Genomic DNA, 8,670 nt, shown 5'->3' on the forward strand with positions numbered 1-8,670 from the left:
GAAGGTAGCTGGTTCGAATCCCGCTTGGAGTGCATACTGTCGTTGTGTCCTTGGGCAAGACACTTCACCCACCTTTGCCTGTGTGTGTCCTTGGGCAAGACACTTCGCCCATCTTTGCCTGTGTGTGTGAATGTAATTATGTGAAGCACTTTGGGGTCAATGCAAGTTGACTAAAAATGTGTTATATAAATAAATAAATTTAAATAAATTTAAATTTAATTTAAAACCCCTTATTCTTAAAATGTGGCCCCTAGTTCTGGACTCCCCCAACATCAGGAATATGTTTCCTCCCTCTACCGTGTCCAAACCCTTAACAATATTATATGTTTCAATAAGAGAGCCTCTCATCCTTCTAAACTCCAGAGTGTACAAGCCCAGCCGCTCCATTCTCTCAGCATATGACAGTCCCGCCATCCCGGGGAGTAACTTTGTAAACCTACTTGGGTAGTCTTTGAGTAAATGCACAAACTATTGAAGTGGTGTTATTCCAAATATGGCAAAGGTTCCATAGCACACTGGAGATCATGGCCTCCCGTACTGTTTGCCTCTCCGAACACTGGCACCAGCACACAATGACGCAGGATTAAAGCTTACGTTTCAAACTTTAAGTTTCAGACTTGTTTTGTTCAGGTACTTGCCAGAAGCCAATCCATTCAGAATCTCAAATCCTCTCCTTGGAATCCGATGGACACAGAGTGCTGGAGTAACTCAGCGGGTCAGGCAGCATCTGTGGAGAACATGGATAGGTGACGTTTCACAGAGTGCGGGAGTAACTCAGCGGGTCAGGCAGCATCTGTGGAGAACATGGATAGGTGACGTTTCACAGAGTGCTGGAGTAACTCAGCGGGTCAGGCAGCATCTGTGGAGAACATGGATAGGTGACGTTTCACAGAGTGCTGGAGTAACTCAGCGGGTCAGGCAGCATCTCTGGAGAAAATGGATCGGTGACGTTTCGGGTCAGGACCCTTCCTCAGACCCGAAATGTCATCTATCCTTTGTCGTCTTCAGACTCCATCAGAGAGCATGGAAACAGGCCCTTCGGTTCACCGAGTCCGCACTGACCAGCAATCGCTCTGTACAACTGCACTACTATTTAAATGGCGTCAAGTTGGGAAAACGGGGAGTACAACGGGATCAGGGGGTCCTTATTCATCAATGTATGAAAGTAAGCATGCAGGTACAGCAGGCAGTGAAGAAAGCGAATGGCATGTTGGCCTTTATAACAAGAGGAATCGAATATAGGCGCAAAGAGGTCCTTCTGCAGTTGTACAGGGCCCTAGTGAGCCCACACCTGGAGTATTGTGTGCAGTTTTGGTCCCCTAATTTGAGGAAGGACAATCTTGCTATTGAGGGAGTGCAGCATAGATTTACAAGGTTAATTCCCGGGATGGCGGGACTGTCATATGCTGAGAGAATGGAGCAGCTGGGCTTGTACACTCTGGAGTTTAGAAGAATGAGAGGTGATCTCATTGAAACATATAAGATTGTTAAGGGTTTGGACACATTAGAGGCAGGAAACATGTTCCCGATGTTGAGGGAGTCCAGAACCAGGGGCCACATTTTAAGAATAAGGAGTAAGCCATTTAGAACGGAGACGAGGAAACACCTTTTCTCTCAGAGAGCGGTGAATCTGTGGAATTCCCTGCCTCAGTGGAGGCAAGTTCTTAAAAATAGCGGAGTCATGGGATATGGGGAGGAGGCAGGAACGGGGTACTGATTGTGGATGATGAGCCATGATCACATTGAATGGCGGTGCTGGCTCGAAGGGCCGAATGGCCTACTCCTGCACCTATTGTCTATTGTCCTTCAAAGTCAATGTCAATGTTATCCGTCACTTACACCCGAAGGTGCAGTGATATGAATTTGCCAGCAGCGATACAGCTAAAAAGACCACACAATACACACCCTTTCACACAAGGGACAATTTATGAAAGGCAAATAACCAACAAACCTGTATGTGTTTGGAGTGTCGGAGGAAACCGGAGCACCGGGAGAAAACCCACGGGGAGAGCGTACAATCTCCGAACAGACAGCACCCGTAGCCAGGATTGAACCCGGGACTCCGGCGCTGCGAAGCAGCAACTCTACCGCTGCGCCACCGCTTTTCCAAAGCCTCCACATCCTTCCTGGATTGCGGCGACTGAAATTGCACGCTATCCTTCAAATACGGCTTAACTAAAGAGCCAAGCTGAGCAATTCACTGCACAGACACACACACACAGATCTCAGGTGCTGTGTCCCGCAGGCAAGTATCTCCTGTGTCATAACATCAGCAGTAATTGCCAGTTCTGATTAAAGTTTCAGGCCGGGGACTCGAGCACAGAATTGCAGGCGGTCTCTCCCAGTGTTATACTGCAAGATGCACTGTCAAAGATTATGTGCTTCAGAATGAGATGGTAAACCTGGTACCACTTTCAAGTGGTTGAATAAGATTCCCATTGCCTTAGTTTGGCGTAATCGAGACTAAAAGCGGAAATAATGCATTATACTTTCCCCTTTCCTGTGTCAACGTTGAAATTTTAGTTTGCACCCATAGAGACAATAGACAATAGACAACACTTGCAGTAGCAGGTCATTCAGCCCTTCGAGCCAGCACCGTCATTCAATGTGATCATGGCTGAACGTCCACAATCAGTACCCTGTTCCTGACTTCTCCCCATATCCCCTGACTCCGCTATCTTTAAGAGCCCTATCTAGGTCTCTCTTGAACGTATCCAGAGAACCTGCCTCCACCGCCCTCTGAGGCAGAGAATTCCACAGACTCACAACTCTCCGTGTGAAAAAGTATTTCCTCATCTCCGATCTAAATGGCCTACTCCTTATTCTTAAACTGTGTGGCCCCTGGTTCTGGACTCCCCCAACATCAGGAAAATGTTTCTTAAGTGTTGGGATGGTCCCTGCCTCAACTACCTCCTCTGGCAGCTCGTTCCATACACAGATCACCCTTTGTGTGAAAAGGCTATCCCTCAAGGGCCTGTCCCACTTGGCGATTTTTTTGGCGACTAGAACCAGGAGCTACAGTTTAAGAATAAGTGGTAAGCCATTTATAATGGAGATGAGGAAACATTTTCTCACCCAGATATTTGTGAATCTGTGGAATTCCCTGCCTCAGAAGGCAGTGGAGGCCAATGCTCTGGATGCTTTCAAGAGAGGGTTAGATCAAGATAGCGGAGTCAGGGGATATGGGGAGAAGGCAGGAACGGGGTGCTGATTGTAGATGATCAGCCATGATCACAATGAATGGCGGTGCTGGCTCGAAGGGCCGAACAGCCAACTCCTACACCTATTGTCTATTGTCTAATCAGAGTCACAATGAGGAAACAGGCCCATCGGCCCAACTTACCAACAGGCCCATCGGCCCACGCTGACCAACAAGCCCCGTGGCCAACAATTGACCATTGTGGGTTCCTTGGCCATGAATGCCACCTGTGACCTGCTCTGTACCTTTTCATGCCTCTTTTTTCACACAGAGAGCGGTGAATCTCTGGAACTCTCTGCCACAGAGGGTAGTCGAGGCCAGTTCATTGGCTATATTTAAGAGGGAGTTAGATGTGGCCCTTGTGACTAAGGGGATCAGAGGGTATGGAGAGAAGGCAGGTACGGGATACTGAGTTGGATGATCAGCCATGATCATATTGAATGGCGGTGCAGGCTCGAAGGGCCGAATGGCCTACTCCTGCACCTAATTTCTATGTTTCTATGTTTCTATGTTTCTATGTACCTTTTCATACCTCTAGTTTCCCTCTCCCCTGACTCACAATCTGAAGAAGGGTCTCGACACGAAACGTCACCTATTCCTTTTCTCCAGAGATTTTGCCTGACCCGCTGAGTTACTCCAGCATACTGTGTCTATGCCAGACTACACTAGTCCCACCTGTCTGCATTTGGCCCGAATCCCTGTAAACCTATCCAATCCATGCACCTGTCCAAATATTTCTTTAACGTTGTGATAGTACTTGCCTCAACTACCAACACGGCTCTTTTCATATACCTACCACTCTTTGTTTACAAAAAGTTGCCCATCAGATTCCTATTTAATTTTTCTCCCCTTCACTTTAACCCGATGTCCTCTGGTTCTCGATTCCCCATCTCTGGATAAAATCATTTCTTTAGTCAGAGGGTGGTGACTCTTGTGGAATTCATTGCCATAGACGGCTGTGGAGGCTAAGTCAATGGATGTTTTTAAGGCCGAGATAGATAGATTGTTGATTAGTACGAGTGTCGGGGGTTTTGAGTATAGGAGCAGTGAGGTTCTACTGCAGTTGTACAGGGTCTTGGTGAGACCACACCTGGAGTATTGCGTACAGTTTTGGTCTCCAAATCTGAGGTAGGACATTATTGCCATAGAGGGAGTGCATAGAAGATTCACCAGACTGATTCCTGGGATGTCAGGACTGTCTTATGAAGAAAGACTGGATAGACTTGGTTTATACTCTCTAGAATTTAGGAGATTGAGAGGGGATCTTATAGAAACTTACAAAATTCTTAAGGGGTTGGACAGGCTAGATGCAGGAAGATTGTTCCCGATGTTGGGGAAGTCCAGGACAAGGGGTCACAGCTTAAGGATAAGTGGGTAATCCTTTAAAACCGAGATGAGAAAAAAAAGTTTTTCACGGCAGAGAGTGGTGAATCTCTGGAACTCTCTGCCACAGAGGGTAGTTGAGGCCAGTTCATTGGCTATATTTAAGAGGGAGTTAGATGTGGCCCTTGTGGCTAAAGGGATCAGAGGGTATGGAGAGAAGGCAGGTACGGGATACTGAGTTGGATGATCAGCCATGATCATATTGAATGGCGGTGCAGGCTCGAAGGGCCGAATGGCCTCTACTCCTGCACCTAATTTCTATGTTTCTATGTTATGGGGAGAAGGCAGGAGAATGTGGTGAAGAAGGGAAGATAGATCAGCTGGATTGAACAGCAGAGTAGACATGATGGGCCGAATTGCCAAAATCTGCTCCGATCACGTGAAACTGTGGTTCTGTGCATTTACCCGAGCTGTTCCTCTCATTATCTTGTATACCTCTATAATATCACACCTCAGCCTCCTGAAACCCGAGGCCCTGAGCTATAGGGAGAGGTTGAGCAGGCTCGGGGCCTATTCCTTCCACTGCAGGTCTTTGGGTAAATACACAAACTATCAAAGTGGGGTTATTCCAAACACGGCAAAGGGTCAGCAGCACACTAGAGTTCATGGCCTCCAGTACTGTTCGCCTCTCCAAACAAGCGTGCAATCACTGGCACCGCTGGGTTAAAGTTTACCTGTCGCTGTTTGAGACTTGTTTTGTCTTGGGACTTGCCAGCAGCCAATCCATTCAGAATCTCAAATCTGCTCCTCAGAATCCGATGGACACACAGTGCTAGAGTAACTCAATAGACAATAGGTGCAGGAGTAGAGCATTTGGACCTTCGAGCCAGCACTGCCATTCACTGTGATCATGGCTGATCATCCACAATCAGTACCCCGTTCCTGCCTTCTCCCCATATCCGCTATCTTTAAGAGCTCCATCTAACTCTCTCTTGAAAGCATCCAGAGAATTAGCCTCCACTGCTTTCTGAGGCAGAGAATTCCGCAGACTAACAACTCTCTGGGTGAAAAGGTTTGTCCTCATCTCCGTTCTAAGTGGCCTACCCCTTATTCTTAAACTGTGGCCCCTGGTTCTGGACTCTCCCAACATCGGGAACATGTTTCCTGCCTCTAAAGTGTCCAAACCCTTAATAATCTTATATGTTTCAATAAGATCTCTCATCCTTCTAAACTCCAGACTGTACAAGCCCAGCCGCTCCATTCTCTCAGCATATGACAGTCCCGCCATCCCGGGAATTAACCTTGTAAACCTACGCTGCACTCCCTCAATAGCAAGAATGTCCTTCCTCAAATTAGGGGACCAAAACTGCACACAATACTCCAGGTGTGGTCTCACTAGGGCCCTGTACAACTGCAGAAGGACCTCTTTGCTCCTATACTCGACTCCTCTTGTTATAAAGGCCAACATGCCATTCGCTTTCTTCACAGCCTGCTTACTTTCATAGACTGATGAACAAGGACCGCCAGATCCCGTTGTACTTGCCCCTTCCCAACTTTACACAATAGACAATAGACAATAGATAATTGACAATAGGTGCTGGAGTAGGTGCAGGAGTAGCCCTTCGAGTCAGCACCGCCATTCAATGTGATCATGACACCATTTGGATAGTAAACTGCCTGCCTGTTTTTGCTACAAAAGTGGATAACCTCACAGTCAATACCCTGACTGGGTTCACTTTAGGTTAAGGTTAAGCCTTAAGTGGACAGAGAACTGCTTTCCGCACCCACTGTGCCATTAGTGAGGGACTCCAGGTTACTGAGCCGCCTTTTAATCTTTAACCTTGGTACCATGAATTGTTATCAGGTTCTTACACTGGGTAACCATGGCAACAATGTTCGCACTTCACTAACACACCTCCCCCCCCCATCCGCCCCCCACTCCCAGGTGGTACAGAGGATGTTTGCCACAGAGACCGGGTCATTCTCTGTTCCCACGGCAACATTATCTATGGCCCAAATTCCGCTCGCATGTGGCTATGTTGAAAGCCGCACAGTCGGTGATCGGACTGCCAAGCAAATACTCACACGGCCGCTGTGCAAAGCTGATGTCCATGTCCTAGATTCACCCAGGTTGATGAAAGCAGCTTTTAAAGGCGTGAAGCGCCCTCTGTGCGTCGTGATGTGCAAGGTGAGGGCCAGCAACTGATGGCTTCATTAAAGCATGAGGACACGGGATCCACAACTAAGCTGAGAGTTGCTGCCTCACAGCGCCGGAGACCCGGGTTCGATCCTGACCACGGGTGCTGTCTGAACCGAGTTTGTCCGTTCTCCCCGTGACCCGCGTGGGGTTTCTGCGGGATCCCCGGTTTCCTCCCACTCACTCCAAAGATTTGTAGGTTCATTGGCTTTGGTAAGAATGAAAATTGTCCCTAGTGCGTGTAGGATAGTGTTAGTGTACGGATCACTGGTCAGTCCAGACCTGGTGGGCCGAAGGGCCTGTTTCCCGCACTGTTTCTCTAAACGAATCACTGTTATCTCAAAACTCACATAGCACAGAAACTGGCCATTCACCGACCCAAGTCTGCTAATCACCAAATGCTAAATCCTGCAGTTTAGTTTGGAGAGTAAGAGCGGGAACAGGCCCTTCGGCCCACCAGGTCTGGGCTGACCAGGGATTCCCCGCACACTAACACCAGCCTCTACACACACTAGGGACAATTTAACCAAGCCAATTAACTTACAAACCTGTACGTCTTGCTGTAGGATGGATGCTGTGAGACTGGTGTGCAGCCTTGGTGATGATCAGGAAACCAGTAAAATGGAACTCAAATACCTGAGAGAATTTCCAGATCTAAAGGGGATTACAGAAATTGGGAGTGTGATAAATTTGGACAAAAGGTTAAGAATCTTAAATGAGGTGCTTAAATAGACCATTGAACACAGGATAATGCAACATAGGAACAGGTCTTTTGGAGGCCGGTTCTCTGGATACTTTCAAGAGAGAGCTAGGTACAGCTCCTAAAGATAGCGGAGTCAGGGGATATGGGGAGAAGGCAGGAACGGGGTACTGATTGGGGACGATCAGCCATGATCACATTGAATGGCGGTGCTGGCTCGAAGGGCCGAATGGCCTACTCCTGCACCTATTGTCTATTGTGTTTAAGATAGTGTTAGTGTGCGGGATCGCTGGTCGGTGCGGACTCGGTGGGCCGAAGGGCCTGTTTCCACGCTGTATCTCAAAACTAAACTAATTAACCTTCAAACATGTAGGTCTTTGGAGTATGGGAGCAAACCAGTACTACCAGTGAACACCCAGGCAGATTACGGGGAGAAAGTGTAAACTCCGCACAGGCAGCACCTGTCATTAGGATCTATCTTAAATGCTACTCTTGCTACTGCCTCCGCCACCACCTCTGGTAGTATTGTCATCTGTATGTGTATTCGGTACAAAGGCCTTCTAGACTGTGCGTGATACCTTTGTCCAGGTGTTAGTCGAGCAGGGGAGCGCTCTCACCAGATGGATCACTTAGCAGATACTTGATATCCCGGCATTTTGGATGTTATGTGGTTTGTTGACAAGAACCTGACTTGACACGAGAGAATGGAAGGATGCCATCGCGATGCCATCTGTCCTGTGTTCTGTTTAATATCACCATATCTTACGAGGATGTTGCTGGGACTAGAGGCTCTGAACTACAGGGAGAGGTTGAGTAGGCTAGGACTATATTCCATGGAGTGCAGGAGGATGAGGGATGATCTTATAGATGTGTATAAAATGATGCGAGGAATAGATCGGATAGATGCACAGAGTCTTTTGCCCAGAGTTGGGGAATCGGTGACCAGAGGACATAGGTTTAAGGTGAAGGGGGGAAAAAATTAATAGGAATCGTAAGCGCCTGTCCCACATGGCGATTTTTTTGGCGACAGCCGGCATCATTGACTGACGTATCAGGTCACTGAAAAAGTCGCGATGTGATGACCTATTGACACACGGTTTATTTCACGTGGCGCAACATTTTTTTGTCGCCGCTGGATTTTGAAATGTTCAAAATCTTTTGGCGACACTGATATGATGCCGGCAGTCGCCGAAAAAATCGCCAAGTGGGACAGGGCCTTGAGGGATAACTTTCTCACACAAAGGGTGGTGG

Source organism: Amblyraja radiata, chromosome 30 (assembly GCF_010909765.2).
Source record: "Amblyraja radiata isolate CabotCenter1 chromosome 30, sAmbRad1.1.pri, whole genome shotgun sequence".
Classification (NCBI taxonomy): Eukaryota; Metazoa; Chordata; class Chondrichthyes; order Rajiformes; family Rajidae; genus Amblyraja; species Amblyraja radiata.